At 38.3% G+C, this 16,981-nt stretch overlaps 1 protein-coding gene and 1 non-coding gene across 8 annotated transcripts in view; both read left to right on the forward strand.

The window, feature by feature from the left end:
- Window positions 1-16,981, forward strand: part of RASGRF2 (Ras protein specific guanine nucleotide releasing factor 2) — a 223,569-nt gene that overhangs the window by 16,444 nt on the left and 190,144 nt on the right. The window lies entirely within an intron of this gene.
- Window positions 5,741-5,847, forward strand: LOC117025403 (U6 spliceosomal RNA). Its single transcript, XR_004423606.1, has one exon. It is a non-coding gene; the product is annotated as a U6 spliceosomal RNA (small nuclear RNA).

Here is a 16,981-nt window from a genome sequence, read left to right on the forward strand (position 1 = left end):
ATTTACTGTTGATTCCCTATAATGTATTCTTCATTTCTGTTATTGTATTCTTTATTTCTGAATAGTTCTTTTTTATGTTTTCTATCTCCATTTCTATCTCCACTTCCTATCTCTTTGTTGAAGTCCTCCCTGAGATCATTGAGCATTCTTATAACCAATGTTGGGAACTCTGTATCTGGTAGATTGCTTGTCTCCATTTTGTTTAGAACATTTTCTGGATGTTAGTTCTGTTTTTTTATTTGGGATATGTTTTTTTGTCTCCCCATTTTGGCTGCCTCCCTGTGTTTGTTTCTATGTATTAGGTAGGGCTGTTGTGTCTCCTGGTGTTAAGTGGCGTTATGTAGGATGTGTGCTGTGGGTCTCATTGGCATTGTCTTCCTGGTCATCTGAGCTACAAACTCCAGGTGTGTCCATTGTGTGGGTTGTGTGTGGCCTCCTCTTGTAGTGAGCCTTGGTTGCTATTTGCATGTCAGTGGAAGGATTGATCGTCAGGCTCATTGGTTGTAGGAACTGTTCATGACTACGTGGAGGAGTTGTGGTGCAGGGGATGACCCTACAGAGCAGAGTCTGCCTCAGCAGGGCTCTGGTGCCTGCCCAATCTGCCCCTTGGGTGTGTCATTATTGGACGTGGCTGGGTGATGCTTCAGCTCATTTTGAGGCTGGCTACTGTGTGGGCCAGCTCCAGGACCAACTGGGAGGAGACCCGTTGCAGGTCAAGTTCAGCTGCAGCCTGTGTCCCATCTAGGGCCACCTGGCAGGAGCCACAAAGCAATCCTCAGGTGGCTGCCACCTGTGCCTTGTTTGGAAGTGTCTTGAGAGGCCAAGCCGTGAACCAAGGTCAGCTGCTGTTAGTTCTGGGCTTAGGACTGCTCAGCTAGAGGTACAGGACATGATCAAGCCAGATACTGCTTGTCTGGGTTCTGAAAACCTTTGAGAGACCCTAGAAAAGTCTGCACCATGAGCCAAGGCTGGCGGTTTGTACGAAAAAGCCACTGGAAGCGGCTTGGGTGTGCCCGGAAGTTGGGTGGGCGGGGTCTTAGAATCACATGGGCGTGGCAAATGAATCACGTTAGCCACCTTGATGGAGAGTCAGATATGAAGGCCACCTGTGTCTGCCCACAGGAAGGGGGAGGGCTCAACAAAGAAACTGTCTTCTGCCAGCTCCTCCATCTGAGAAAACTGCCGCTCCAGCTTTCCTCCTGAAGCCAGACAACTCAGTTCCCTCCTATATGTCCCTGTCACCTCTCCAGCTGCTGCCCCAGAGCCAGTGATTCTGTCAGTGAGTAAGTCCAGTGCGGTCTTTTTAAAGAGGAGCGTCTGGGACTCCAGCCATCTTCTATCTCACTCGGTCACAATCTCCAGAGGTTTTCACAACCAGAAATTATGGGGCCTTCTCTCCCCAGCACTGAAACCCTAGGTGGAGGAGGGGCTAGGACCCCTTGCTCCTGGAGTTAGGGGATACCTCCACAGCCATGATATCCCTCCTGATTTTTAATGATTACACGCAGGTGTGAGACTAACCGGTTCTGTGTCTTTGCCCCTCCTATCAGCATCGAGTTGGCTTCTTCTGCATGTCCTTAGTTGTAAGGCTTCAGATTTCAGGTGATTCTCAATGATTGCTTTTCTGTAGTTTAGTTGTAATTTTGGTGTGCTCATGAGAGAAGGTAAGCACAGCATTTTTCTACTCTGCCATTTTGACTGGAATGCTACATTTTTTCTTTTAAAGAAGGGCGATTTAAACAGCAAATCAGTTGAAAGTTTGGTATTCTGTTCATTTTATGGTCCATTTTGAGAACCAAATATCTTCTCTAACCAGTTTGTAAGCATCTTTATGAGTCCAAGATTTTAAAATTCTATGGAGACTATTTAGTGGATGACAAATCTTTAAGAAATAGTTGGAAGATAACTTTTCCTAAGTGCAGGAAAATGTTAAAAGGATAGATCAGTGAAGGGGTTTTTCTTTGTCATTTAAATTCTTTCTGTTGTATAGCTCCTTCTGACTGTAATAAATATTAGATGTATTAAAGTGAGACTAATAGGTAATTTATTTAGAAGAAAAATGTAGCAAAATTAATATTTGTGTTTTAAAAGTTCAATTTTTTTTTTACAGAGAATGTTTAAAATGTATACTGAAAGGTAAATAAATGCACAGCTCACTCATTTTTCTCCCTTTTAGTATAGACTGCCATGTTAACAGAATATCTTTAAAAGCAGCTTTATGTAGAAAAGTAATATTTCTGGGGATCTAATGTACATCATGGTGACTATAGTTAACAATACTGTACTGTATATTTGAAATTTGCTGAGAGAGTAGATCTTAAATATTTTTACCACATACACACACACACACACACACACACACACACACACACACACAATGGTAACTATGTGAAGTAATGGATTTGTTAACCTTATCATGGTAACCATCTCACAACATATCTGTACCAAGTCATCACATTGTATACTTTAAACTTACACAGTGTTATTTTCTCAATTATATCTTAATAAAGCTGGGGGGAAGGCAATCAGTGAGTGGATACAGATAGTGTATATATTTTGATTTGACGAATTATATATAGAAGTGATTGGTTGTTCTGGCACCATTATAACCCAAGTGAATACCAGTCAGAAGACCAGCATCCTTATTCCAGTTCTTTGAAAGAGTAACTAAGGCACTATTTAATTTCTTGAACATTTGGTTAGGAATGAAAAATAGAGCTTGTTTGTTTATAAATAATTGAGTATGAAGGACTGAAGTTTGAGATCGTAAATCTGTCTTGGTATCTCAGACACTAGCTCACAAACCCAAATAACCCTCTTTCTTAACTAGTATCTAACCTATTTTTATGAAGTTGCAATAGAAATTAAAATAATTATTATTATTAATATTTAAAAGCCAAATAATGATGTATGTGTATAATTCTATTTAGTTTTCAAAATGCTTTCACATATTTTATCCATTTGATTTTTTAATAACTCTGTTACTTGTGTTTCCTTTACAATTTCTAACTTTTTTAGACACATTATTAAATTTTAAATTTATTCTCAAACAAGGAGTAATGTTTATGGTATAAAATTTGAAAATCACAGAGAACTATAAAATAAAAAAATTAAAATCTCCTGAAACTGTATTCCTCAGAGAACACTATGTATTGAATTGTTGGAGGATTTCCTTCAAGGGAGTTTTCTGTATGTGCACATAATAAATGGATGTTTTTGAAGGGGGCATACTTGGAATCATATTGTATGTAGAGTTTTGGATCCTGATTTTTTTAATTGAACATTCTGAGAATTTTATTTATTTATTTATTTTAAATTAAAGTTTATTGGGGTGACAATAGTTAGTAAAGTTACATAGGTGAGACTAGAATTACCATATGACCCAGCAATCCCTCTCCTGGGTATCTACCCAAAACATCTGAAAACATTTATCCGTAAAGATACGTGTGCTCCGATGTTCACTGCAGCATTTTATTTGCCAGTAAATATTCTGTGAACACATTATTTTTAATGACTGCACAGCATTCTTTTTGTTACACAGATGTGCAATAAACCTTCTTTTACTGTTGGATATTTGGGTTGTTTTAATAATACGAAGTTTTGCTTTGCTGTTGTAAATAATACTGCAGTGAAGACCAGGGAAGTGAGTGTTTGTGAATAAATTGTCAGGCACATGCAGACAAATAAACGAACAAAAAAGCAGGAAGTGATAGGCACCCTTTAAACCACCACAGTTAGGATATTTCCCCAACTTCTCCACCTCGATTAAAAACTGTGCTCTCTAATAAATACTCCACTTCCATTTCAAGGTAGTTTTGTAACTGGTTGAAAATCCAACGTAAAACATGAATGAAAGTACAATCTCATCTGTGAATAAAATACAGAAATAAATATGGTCAAATAAGTAGTCTAATTTCTGGAAATAAAACTAGACTAGGAATGTTTTTGGTGGAATTTGCTTCCCTAGTGGTGATATTTGTTAGGCTTAGAGTGTTTGGAACCATGATCAGTGAGCTCCATTTGAACAAACGAATAGGAATGCCTAAAATTACCACATTCCATTGATTTTAAGCATACTTGGATTACAACATTTTCCATTTTCTAAAATTAGGATGTGTTTTCAATCAGTGTGCACATTTGATTGATACAGTAATTCTTTTCCTAAAAACTTTCACCAATTTATGTTGCATTTTACAATACCATCATCGAAACAAAGAAAAGTAGTAGCTTCCAAACTAAGATACTGGCATTTATTTGTGTTTTCAAAGCTCTTTGTTGCATGTGTATTTGCAAGAACATAGTGGCATATGGATGTCTGTATTGCATTATATCCTATAGGCTTTTGACCTGTGGTAATAATTAAATATAAGGATAGAGAATATCATGACCATGTGAGAAAGGAAAATTTAGTGCTTGTTTTTCAAAGTTCTTACTCTGCAAATCTACTTGAAAAGGTGGCAGATGTTCATACCAGCCACTCTTTACTGTGATTGCTTTTTATCTTTTCCTGCAGCCCCCTTTTTGGCCACATGATCTTTGGTCACTAAAATTCAAGAAGCTGCTTCTTCATACAATTACAACATTACCTACTTTTTGGCGTTGGGTTTTCATTTTTCATATCCTTCCATTGTGGTTAGAGAATGGCAAATTTTACTGGTATTTTTAGCCCATCCTTAAATTTGATTATGTTACCTTTTGTGATTTAAGAAGACCAAAACAAAAACAATTAAATCCTCCTGGGTTAGGATACTCATTCTTTCCTCCACTGATGTTGCTAACAGCTGCCCTGCCTCCTTGACTTATTGTCATCCTTTCCACTGAAATTTTGGCCACGGACAGAACTTCTGAAAGAATACCACTGAACTTCTTTCCCACTGTGAATTTCAATAAATGGGCTTTCTAGTTTTGATGTTTAGACAAAACAGTTAACTGAAGATTAGTTTACAAACCTGGAAGGCAGGTTTGTTTTGAGGTTCTCTGTAATTTTGAGTAAGGGAAGAAGTTCCATTGGCTTTTCACCTGGCAATCTGTTGGCCAGCGGAATGGGATCTTTCCAGAGTCTACTCACCACAACCCTCGTGAGCCCAGTTCCCAAATTCCTCTGGATTGTTGCTAATGACATCATAGTAAAATACAGGCAAACGTTTTCTAGATACTTTGTAATCTCTTTTGCACATTTCTCTAAAAGTCACTTAAGTTTTGAGCTGTGTATTTATATAGTGACCATGTTACTATAATTCCAGTATACCAACACTAGTTACTTATAGAGTTGCTGTTAAGAAGTGAAAATCTTCCATTTTAGCTTTTATTAAGGCTTGTTATTGTTAATATTATTTGGCTTCTCACTGCTCAACTGATACCACAGCATGGGTTCCAAGTTTTCCAAGACAATCTTGACTAAAATATTCTATCTTTACAGTCTCATAAAAGCATTTGGGTTTTCAGGCCATGGGGTCATGATTCGCCTTGGAAATTATGGTACCTGTACTTCCTGATAACTTTGAAACAATTTACAAAATGCTGGTTTGACTCTTAGGTGGCATGTTTAGCAGTCCATGTGGTACAACTGAGATGGAAAGAGACTTTCTTACAACAAGGGTTGTTGTTCGTTGTTGCTGAGGCTTGTGAGTGAGTGTATGTGTGTGTGTGTTGTTTTTGTTGTTGTTGTGCTTTAGTAGGAGGTATACTTTTTAGGAGGTATACTAGACAGTTCTTTTTCATATTAAAAAGTGCTTGTGCCATGCTCGCTTCGGCAGCACATATACTAAAATTGGAACGATACAGAGAAGATTAGCATGGCGCCTGCGCAAGGATGATACGCAAATTCGTGAAGCGTTCCATATTTAAAAAAAAAAGTGCTTGTTTAAAGCAAAGCATCTAGTTTCAATGGGAAAATTACAATGTATAAAATTTGTCTTTAGAGAACAATTATGCATTAGCAATTACGTGTGTTATAAAGGGGAACAGAAGTTTGACCATAAATTAATTCACTAGCAGTGGAGCACCACACTGATGTGGCTCATGCCCTGAAGTGGTAGATCAGGATGGGTATTTATGTGGCTTCTCTGCCTGTGAAGGTTTGACTGTATATCCTCACCTCTGGTGGCTTTTAGGAGGTTTACAGGTGCTCGTAAGCCAGATCGCCTTCATCAGAGCCAGGGCACTTCATTCCCTCACTTATTTGCTGCAAAGCACTGTACTGAGGCTGAGGAAAGAAGTTTAAGGACACGTTTCTGCAGTCCTGAAAGTGCCTGTGTATGGAGGACATTAGCTTGTGCATTTGAAGGAGTTCTCTGATGTGTGAAGCTTAATAAAGGCTGTACGTACATGTTCAGGGGACGAGGACCTTTCTGGCTTTGTGATCAGGGAGGGGTGCAGAAACATGTGAGGTCATTGGCCCTTGACAGAGGGGCTAAGTTGAACTGGTAGGAAGAAGAAGAGCTAAGCTCATTTTGGTTTAAGATAGGGACATGTAGGTTCAAATAGGAAGTTACGTCTGGGCAAGACCGGAAAGGCAGATGAGACAGTCCACATTCATTGGCTGGTGAGTCATAGGGAGCCCTGAGGGATGCGTGTAGAGAGGGGCGGGGGTAGCTGGAAAGATAATCTGATATGGTGTTTGGGGAAATTGGAATAAGGAAAGATGGAAGGGAGCCTGACAAAGAACCTAGGAATTTGTGTGTTTTTTTCTTTTTTTTAATAAATTTTATTGGGGAATATTGGGGAACAGTGTGTTTCTCCAGGGCCCATCAGCTCCAAGTCGTTGTCCTTCAACCTAGTTGTGGAGGGCGCAGCTCAGCTCCAACGCCAGTTTTCAATCTTTAGTTGCAGGGGGCGCAGCCCACCATCCCATGTGGGAATTGAACTGGCACCCTTGTTGTTGAGAGCTCACCCTCTCACCAACTGAGCCATCTGGCCACCCCTGGTTCTATTATTATTACAGTTTACTGTGAGGATTTTTTCCTGATATCAAACAGGGTTTTGCAAAAAATTCACCTAGAAGTTTTTATCTCAAAGGGGGACCACTTGTTATGAGGGATATCCACTTTGGTGGTTTGGTGTTTGTTACTTGTTAAAATGGATTCATACCAAAAGCGTGTAGGGAAATGCTCAGTTACCCAAAGTGAAACAGATTTCTTTGTGACAGGATTTCCGAGAACCTTTATTATGCACAATGCTGTGTTAATCTTCCCTTACTTGATAATCTGTTCTAGAACCAGGGTGGGCTGGCACAGTGAGCTGCAGAGACCAAGCTGAGGCACGCCCCTTGGCCCCTGTTCCCTCACTGGCCTGCTTTAGTTGCCTTGGACATACTGGGGTCTTCGCTCTGGCAAGGGCAGGGTGCCCAACGGTGGAATCTCTGTCTAGGAATCTCAGTTGGAGTCTCCTCTTCTCTGCCCACTTGCCCAAATTGCAATGACTCCAATGGGCTCCTTGGCATCTGAGCTATAATGGCATCCTTAGGCCATTTTCTCTTGGTCTGAGAATGTCTCTAGCTGAGGGCACTTGGGTGCAAAGCTGCTCACCACCCTGGATGGGCCAACCATGCAAAGGGTCCTATTTAAGGACCTACACAATATTGTTGATTTTGCCACTTGGCCTGCAAAGCCTAAAGTATTTTCTAGCCCGTTACAGAAAAAGTTGGCAGATGTGTGCTTTAGTCCTGCACTGTCCAGCAATATGTGATTTTTGAGCACTTAGAACGTGGTAAGTCTGAATTGAGATGTGCTGTAAGTGTTTACACTTATACATACTAGAATTTGAAGACCTGGTGTTAAAATATATATATATATATATATAATTAGTAATTTTTTATATTTGATTAGGTGTTGAAAGGATATTTTGGATACACTGGGTCAAATGTATTATTAAAATTAATTTCACTTGTTTTTCTTTACTTTTTTCCATGTGGCCACTAGCAAATTTAAAATTACAGGTGTGGCTTACATTTATGACACACAATATGTTTCCATTGTATAATACTGATTGTAGTGTAGCATCCAAGTTTATTGCTCATAGAGTTCTTTTTTCAAAGAACTTCTTGAATAAACCTAGCTGGTTTTTCCTGGGGTACAAGTTTAACAAACATGATAGAGCCCTACACATACTCTGTTTTGAGTGTTTTGTGTTTTGTTGATAGCTAAGCTATATAGTTTAATAGATGTAAATACTTACCTTTAAATAATGATACATATTTTCCTTTGTTTTTCAAATATAGATATACTGATTAATTTATGCTATATTTTAAATCAAGTATTTTTTATTACTATTATTCTTATTATTGGGGTTTTTAAATCTGTGAACTATATATTTCCTGTGATGTAAAAATTATGACTTTGTCATGTTCTCTCTGATTCAGCAAGTCCACTTCTAGGATTCTGTCCTAAGAAAACAATTGGATGAGTGTGCAAAATGTGCATATAAAGATGCTCATTGTAGCCTTGCCTTTGATAATGAAAAATTTGGAAACAGCCTCGATGCCCAACTATAATGATTGATTACTTAAGTTATGGAATATCTACATAATTATATTGCCAATATAAGTGATGACAATGAATTATTAAAGAGTATTGATAGACAATCAGTATTTTAAAGAGAAATATATGAATTTATACTTCAAAAATCCTGAAATAAAACAGATTCTAACTGTTCATACTGATTCTTTTTGATTGGGGATTTTAGGTTATTTTAGTTTTCTTCATGCCTATTTATATGGTCTAATGTTCTGTAATAGACTTGTATATCTTATGTAATTAATTAAAACAATTATTTAACCATTTAGTAAATATGTATGAAATAGCTCCTTGGAAACAAGAAAAGTTCAAAATTCTAAGGGAACATATTTATGTGGCATGGGAATTCATAAAAATAGATTTTATTGTCATATAATAAGAGATATTAGATAAAAAACATTTTGCCACAGATTAAGTCACATATTGTAAACAAATTGTTCTGATAATAGGGTAAGTAGTCATTGGTGGGGAGTAAAGAAGTTTGTACTATCTAAAAAAAAATTTAAGTTCTCCTTATTTGAAAATCTCCCGAGATCTACCCTGCGTTCCCCACCTCGACACAATTGTGATGGCCAGTGACTTTTTCCACTAAAATAATTTCCTGAAATTTTCAAATGCTTCATGGGTAGTTATTTTTAAGTGACCCAGCACAGGAAGGATGTAAAGGGGGTGGAGTACGATGGGAACTCCTGCCAGTTCATGGAAACATTGTTTGAAAGTGAACTAAGGCCACCAAAAGGAGTCTGAAGAGATTGCTATGTACAAAGCAAAGGTTTTTATTGTGTCGGGTAAATACAGAGTGTGTGCTTGACCCCAGTAGGTGTTTGGATATTTTTTGACATTTTGTTTATTTCCATGGTGCAATTCAACCCTAAGAGTCAGTTGAACAGTTAACACTTAGAAAGGTTAAGAAGAACATGACTTTCACCACAGTAGTTAATAGGTAAGCCCCAGCTTGGCAAACAGCGCTACAAATGGGATTTACCTTTAATATTTACAATATTAAACATTACCTAGACTCTACTCCATATTCTACATCTGAACTTACATGTTTTAGACAATATATATATAGCTTCAGCTAAATTAATGGGAAATGTCGCTGGCAATATCATTAAAAAACGGATGATAAGTCCTTTAGATTATTAAGACACTAATGGAGTCAAATGTTAACCTTCTCCGTCCCAACCAGGCAGTCTGTAATTCTTCTCTGTGCATCTACTACCTCATAATACCTCCTACAGCATCGGGCTTATTATGGTTATTATCTGTGTATCCATCTGTCTCCTACTAAGCTCTGAGCTTCTTGACACCAGAACTGTGTCTTACTTGCTTTTGTATCCTTAACTGCCAGTAGGAGACTTGTACGAGTAGGTAGTGCTTAGCACATGTTTATTGAAAGACGGCAAGTAGGACAGGAGTGTTCTGGGTGATACAATTATTAATTAGTCCCTGTGTTCAAAACGCAGTAGTCTGAATTGCTCCATGAGGATGCTTTTGGGACATAAGAAAGACCCAACAATCTCTCTCTTTTTTTAAATTAAACTTTATTGGGGTGACAATTGTTAGTAAAGTTACATAGATTTCAGGTGTACAATTCTGTAATACATTATCTATACCTCACATTGTGTGTTCACCACCCAGAGTCAGTTCTCTTTCCATCACCATATATTTGACCCCATTTACCCTCATGTACCACTTCTTTCCTCCTTACTCTGTGGTAAAACCCCTAAACTATTGTCTATGTCTATGAGTTTTTGTTCCTTCATTTGTTTGTCTTGTTCTTTTGTTGTTTTCCATTTTATATACCACATATCAGTGAAATCATATGGTTCTCTAATTTTTCTGTCTGACTTATTTCGCTTAGCATTGTAACCTCAAGATCCATCCATGTTGTCACAAATGGTACTATTTCATCTTTTCTTACCGCCGAATAGGATTCCATTGTGTAGATATACCTCAACTTCTTTATCCAATCATCTATCGAAGGACACTTTGGTTGTTTCCATGTCTTGGGCACCGTAAATAAAGCTACAGTGAACATTGGAGCACACATGTCTTTATGGATAAATGTTTTCAGATTTTTTGGGTAGATACCCAGGAGAGGGATTGCTGGGTCATATGGTAATTCTATTCGTAATTTTTTGAGGAACCTCCACACTGCCTTCCATAACGGCTGCACCAGTCTGCATTCCCACCAACAGTGTATGAGGGTTCCTTTTTCTCCACAGCCTCTCCAACACTTGTTACTAGTAGTCTTGTTGATGATAGCCATTCTGACTGGGGTGAGGTGATATCTCATTGTGGTTTTTATTTGCATTTCTGTGATGATTAGTGATGTTGAGCATTTTTTCATGTCTATTTTCCATTTATATGTCCTCTTTGGAGAAATGTCTCTTCAGATCTTCTGCCCATTTTTCAATTGGGTTGTTTGTTTTTTTGTTGAGTTGTATGAATTCCTTGTATATTTTGGATATTAGCCCATTATCAGAGGTGCTGTTTACAAAAATCTTCTCCCATTCAGTTGGTTGCCTTTTTATTTTGTTGGTTTCTTTTGCTGTGCAGAAGTTTTTAAGTTTGATATAGTCCCATTCATTTATTTTAGCTTTTCCTTCCATTTTCTTTGGAGTTAAATTCATAAAATGCTCTTTCAACCCAATGTCCATAAGTTTAGTACCTATGTTTTCTTCTATGCAGTTTATTGTTTCAGGTCTTATGCTTATGTCTTTCATCCATTTTGAATTAATTTTGGTACATGGTGACAGATAGCAGTCCAGTTTCATTCTTTGGCACGTGGCTTTCCAATTCTCCCAGCACCATTTATTGAAGAGGCTGTCTTTTCTCCATTGTATGTTTGGCTTCTCTGTCAAAAATTGCCTGTCCTTGTTTACGTGGGTTTATTTCTGGGTTCTCAATTCTATTCCATTGGTCTGTGTGTCTGTTTTTCTGCCAATACTATGCTGTTTTGATTATTGTTGCTGTGTAGTACAAGCTAAAGTAAGGGAGTGTAATACCTCCAGTATTGTTCTTTTTCCTTAGGATTTCTTTGGCTATTCAGGGTCTTTTGTGGTTTCATGCAAATCTGATGACTTTTTGTTCTATTTCTTTAAAAAATGCCATTGGGATTTTGATGGGGATTGCATTAAATCTGTATATTGCTTTGGATCATACGGCCATTTTAACTATGTTGATTCTTCCAATCCATGAACACGGAATGTCTTTCCATTTCTTTGTGTGTTCTTTAATTTCTTTTAAAAATGTCTTATAGTTTTCAGCATATAGGTCTTTCACATCCTTGGTTAAGTTTATTCCTAGGTATTTTATTCTTTTTGTTGCAATTGCAAAAGGAATTTTTTTTTTTAATTGGGGAAGGGGAACAGGACTTTATTGGGGAACAGTGTGTACTTCCAGGACATTTTTCCAAGTCAAGTTGTTGTCCTTTCAATCTTAGTTGTGGAGGGTGCCATTCAGCTTCAAGTTGTTGTCCTTTCAGTCTTAGTTGTGGAAGGCACAGCTCAGCTGCAGGTCCAGTTGCCGTTGCTAGTTGCAGGGGGCACAGCCCACCACCCCTTGCGGGAGTTGAACCAGCAACATTGTGGTTGAGAGGATGTGTTCCAACCAACTGAGCCATCCCGGAGCTCAGCAGCAGCTCAGCTCAAGGTGCCATGTTCAATCTTAGTTGCAGGGGGCGCTGCCCACCATCCCTTGCGGGACTCGAGGAATTGAACTGGCAACCTTGTGGTTGAGAGCCCACTGGCCCATGTGGGAATCGAACCGGCAGCCTTCGGAGTTAGGAGCATGGAGCTCTAACCGCGTGAGCCACCGGGCTGGCCCAAAAGGAATTTTTTTTTTTAATTTCTTTTTCTGAGATTTCATTGTTAGTATATAGGATTGCAATGGACTTTTGTACATTGATTTTGTAACAGCGACTTTACTATATTCGTTTATTGTTTCTAGTAATTTTTTCGTGGAGTCTTTACGGTTTTCTATATATAGCATCATGTCATCTGCAAAGAGTGACAATTTAACTTCTTCATTCCCAATTTGGATGCCTTTAATTTCTTTGTCTTGCTTGATTGCTCTGGAGAGGACTTCCAACACTGCTAAAAAATAGAGGTGATGGGGACAGCCCTGTCATGTTCCTGAATGTAGAGCAAAGGGCTTCAGTTTTTCACCATTAATTATGATATTAGCTGAGGGTTTGTCACATGTGGCCTTTATTATGTTAAGACATTTTTCTTTCTATACCTATTTTATTTAGTGTTTTAATCATAAATGGATGTTGTATCTTGTCAAATGCTTTTTCTGCATGAATTGATATAATCATATGATTTTTGTCCTTTATTTTGTTTATGTGGTGAATCACATTTCATGGATTTGCATATGTTGAACCATTCTTGTGCCCCTTGGATGAATCCCACTTGGTTGTGATGAATAATCTTTTTAATGCATTGTTGCATTCGATTTGCTAGACTTTTGTTTAGGATTTTTGCATCTCTATTCATCAGAGATATTGGTCAGTAGTTTTCTTTTTTCGTGTTATCCTACCAGGTTTTGGTATCAGGGTAATGTTGGCCTCATAAAATGAGTTAGGGAGTATTGACTCTTCTTCAGTTTTTGGAAGAGTTTGAGTAGGGCAGGTATTAGATCCTCTTTGAAGGTTTGGTAGAATTCACTAGTGAAACCATCTGGTCCCAGACTTTTGCTTTTGGGAAGATTTTGGATGACTGATGCAATTTCCCTACTGGTGATCAGCCTATTTAGATTTTCCCATTCTTTGTGATTCAGCCTAGGAAGGCTATATGTTTCTAAGAACTTGTCCATTTCTTCTAGATTACTGAATTTGGTGGCATATAGTCCTTCATAATATTCTTGGATGATGCTTTGTATTTCTGTGGAATCTGTGATAACTTCCCCTCTTTCATTTCTGGTTTTGTTTATTAGTGTCTTTTCTCTTTTTATCTTAGTGAGTCTAGCCAAGGGTTTGTCAATTTTATCAATCTTTTCAAAAAACTAGCTCTTTGTCCCATTATTTTTTCTTATGGTCTTTTTGTTCTCTATTTCATTTATTTCTGCTCTGATTTTTATTATTTCCTTTCTTCTGCTGACCTTGGGTTTCATTTGTTCTTTTTCTAGTTCTTTAAGGTATAATGTGAGGTTATTTATCTGGGAGTTTTCTTGTTTCTTGAGCTAGGCCTGTAATTATATAAATTTCCCTCTTAAAACTGCTTTTGTTGCATCCAAAAATTTTGGTAGGATGTATTTTCGTTTTCATTTGTTTCTATATATCTTTTGATCTCTCCTCTTATTTCTTCTTTGACCCAGTCGTTCTTTAAAAGTATGTTTTTAATCTTCACATATTTGTGGTTTTTCCTGCCCTTTTTTTTTTTTTTTTTTTTTTTTTTTTTGCTGTTGATATCCAATTTCAAAGCCTTGTGATCAGAGAATATGCTTGGTATGATTTCAGTCTTCTTAAATTGGCTGAGACTAGTTTTTTGTGCCAATATATGGTCTATCCTTGAGAATGTTCCATGTACACCAGAAAAAAATGTATAGTTTGATGTTCTAGGATGAAGTGCTCTATAAATGTCAATTATGTCCATTTCATCTAATATGTCATTTAGGGCAGCTATTTCTTTATTTATTTTCTGTTTGGATGATCTGTCTGAAGCTGTCAATCATGTATTTAGGTCTCCTAGTATAATTGTGTTTTGGTCAATTTCTTCCTTTAGTTCTGTTAGTAGTTGCTTAGTATATTTTGATGCTCCCTGATTGGGGGCATAAATATTAATGACTGTTATATTCTTGTTGTATAGTCCCCTTTATCATTATGAAATGTCCATCTTTGACTTCTGTTACCTTTTTTATCCTGGAGTCTGTTTCATATGAAATCAGTACAGTTACACCTGATTTTCTCTGGATACCATTTGCTTGGAATGTCAAATTTGACCCTTTCACTTTGAGTTTATGTAGCTGAGATGTGTCTCTTGGAAGCAGCATATGGTTGGGTTTAGTTTTTTGATCCAATCTGCTACTCTGTGCCTTTTTATTGGAGAGTTCAATCTGTTTACATTTAGAGTCATTATTGATATGTGAGGATTTCCTATCATTATATCTTTGGTTTTCTGGTAAGACTGTGTCTCCATTGTTTCTTTGCCTTTTTGTTGTTGTCTGTTATTTCTGTGTGGTGGTATTCTATGATTTTTCCCTCTGTTTCTTCTTTTATTACATTATATATTTCAGTTCTGGAGTTTTTTTGAGTGGTTACCGTTAAGTTTATGTAAAAGAAAGTTTCATATTTAGAGTATTCCATTTTCTTCAGCAGCTTGCTTTCTCCATTTCCATATTCCTGTTCAGGCTTTTACTCTCCCCTCTTTTATGTTTTGGTCGTCACAAATTATCCCTATTTATGATGGTCGGATAGCCTCCTTCAGTATTTCTTGTAGTGCAGGTCGTGTGTTAGAAAATTCCCTCAGCTCTGTATGTCTGGAAAGGTCTTTATTCCTCCTTCATATCTAAATTATATCTTTGCTGGATATATCATTCTTGGCTCATAATTTCTCTCTTTCAGTAGTTTGAACATTTGATTCTACTCCCTCCTGGCTTGTAGAGTTTCTGCTGAAAAAGCTGATGATAATCTAATGGGCTTTCCTTTGTAGGTTACCGTCTTCTTTTACCTGGCTGCCATGAGGATTCTTTCTTTGTCGGTAATTTTTGACAGCTTCAATACAATGTGCCTTGGAGAAGGCCTGTTGGGGTTGAGGTAATTGGGTGTTCTATTTGTTTCTTGGATTCGAGGATCCAGTTCTTTCCACAAGTTTGGGAAGTTCTCATCGACTGTTTGTGTATACTCTCTCTTCCCTTTTCTCTTTCTATTCTTTCTGCTTTGCCCATTATTCTTATATTGCTCTTTCTGATGGAGTCAGAAAGTTCTTGTAGAGTTCTTTCATTTCTTTTCAGTCTCAAGTCTCTTTCTATTTCCATCCATGTCATTTCCAGATTTCTGTCTTCGATGCCACTGATTCTTTCCTTCATCTGGTCAACTCTACTACCTAAGCTGGCTATTTCATTCTTCATTTCTTTTATTCAGTTCTTAATCTTCAGAAATTCTATTTGGTTCTTTTTTAAAATTTCAGTCTCTTTAGTAAAATGTTCATTTTGTTCTTTGATTGTGTTTCTGAGTTCATTAAACTGCCTCTCCCTGTTTTCTTGCATCTCATTGAGTTTTTTAAGAACTGCAATTTTGAATTCTCTGTCATTTAAGTCACATATTTTCAAGTCTTTAAGTTCATTTTCTGGAGACTTTTCATTTTTTTTCCTGAGCTGTCTTGTTACCTTGGTTATTCATGGCTATTAATGATTTATTATTTCTCTTCCTAGACATCTACAGGAGTGAGTTCTGCAACAGGTTGATAGAAAGAGGTCTTTCTTTTGTTTTCCAGTAGGTTTTGGTAGAATGTTTTATTTTCTCTCCGACTGCCTTTTATTGTCTCTCACACTGTAGTGTTATATTTTCTCTTTACTATTCTGGCTTCTCACACAATGGGGGGATTCCCTGGAAGGAGGGCTTCTCCTCTGTGAACAGTTTGCCTTGGTCATATGACACCACCTCCATGGGGTGATGTGGAAAGCTTCTGAAGTTCCAAAGCTCTTCCTGGTCCAGATTCACAGCCCATGTGCTTCAGCAGCTCTGTTTACTTCTGCAGGGATCCACCCAGATAGGTGGGGACAGGGGTGGGGTGGGTTGAGAGAGGTGGCCCAGAGCAATGGCTGCGACCACCACCACAGCCAGTCCTCCTTCCATGGTTCCCTCCCCTTGGCCAGAACTAGTTGGGCTGTGAATCCGAGTTTGTGGACCACAGTTCTCAGAACTGCAAATATTCTGTTCTTTTGATCTGACACTGCTACTGTTCTGCTTCTAGCACCGGACAAGTGGGGGCAGGGCGAGCTCTGGGAGGGTAGGGAGGGGGCGGCTAGTCTCAGTGCCTAAGTTCTTCTGTTCTCTGCAGCAGTGAGGGCTTAAACCACTGTTTTCAGCCTTCTTCCCTCAGTCTTTGCTCCGAGGTCTCTGCTGTGAGTGTTGGGTTCAGCCGTGTTATATGCTGCCCCCTCAGCCCTGTGGGCCATAAGCAGAGCCCTAGCAGTCCGAGTTCTTCCCTCTCCCGCAGCTGCGGTAGTTCCGGGATGCAGTGAGCTCAGAGCACTGAGCTAGGTCTGCGTCCTGCGCCCGCACGGCTCCATCACTGCACTTCTCCCTTCCCTCCTCCCCCGCTCGCGCAGTTTGCCCACCTTTAGGTGAATTCAGTAGTGAGACTCTTCGTCTTGCCTGTCTGCTGTGCAGAAGGTCCTTTGTGGAGTTATAGTTTTTCAATTTGTTGTAAATCCTGGGGGAGATTTCCAGAGGCTCACCTCACGCCTCCATTTTGATGACGTCCGACAGTCTCTAACTTAGGAGTTTAAGCCACATTTTG

Source organism: Rhinolophus ferrumequinum, chromosome 7, assembly GCF_004115265.2.
Source record: "Rhinolophus ferrumequinum isolate MPI-CBG mRhiFer1 chromosome 7, mRhiFer1_v1.p, whole genome shotgun sequence".
In the NCBI taxonomy this organism is placed as follows: domain Eukaryota; kingdom Metazoa; phylum Chordata; class Mammalia; order Chiroptera; family Rhinolophidae; genus Rhinolophus; species Rhinolophus ferrumequinum.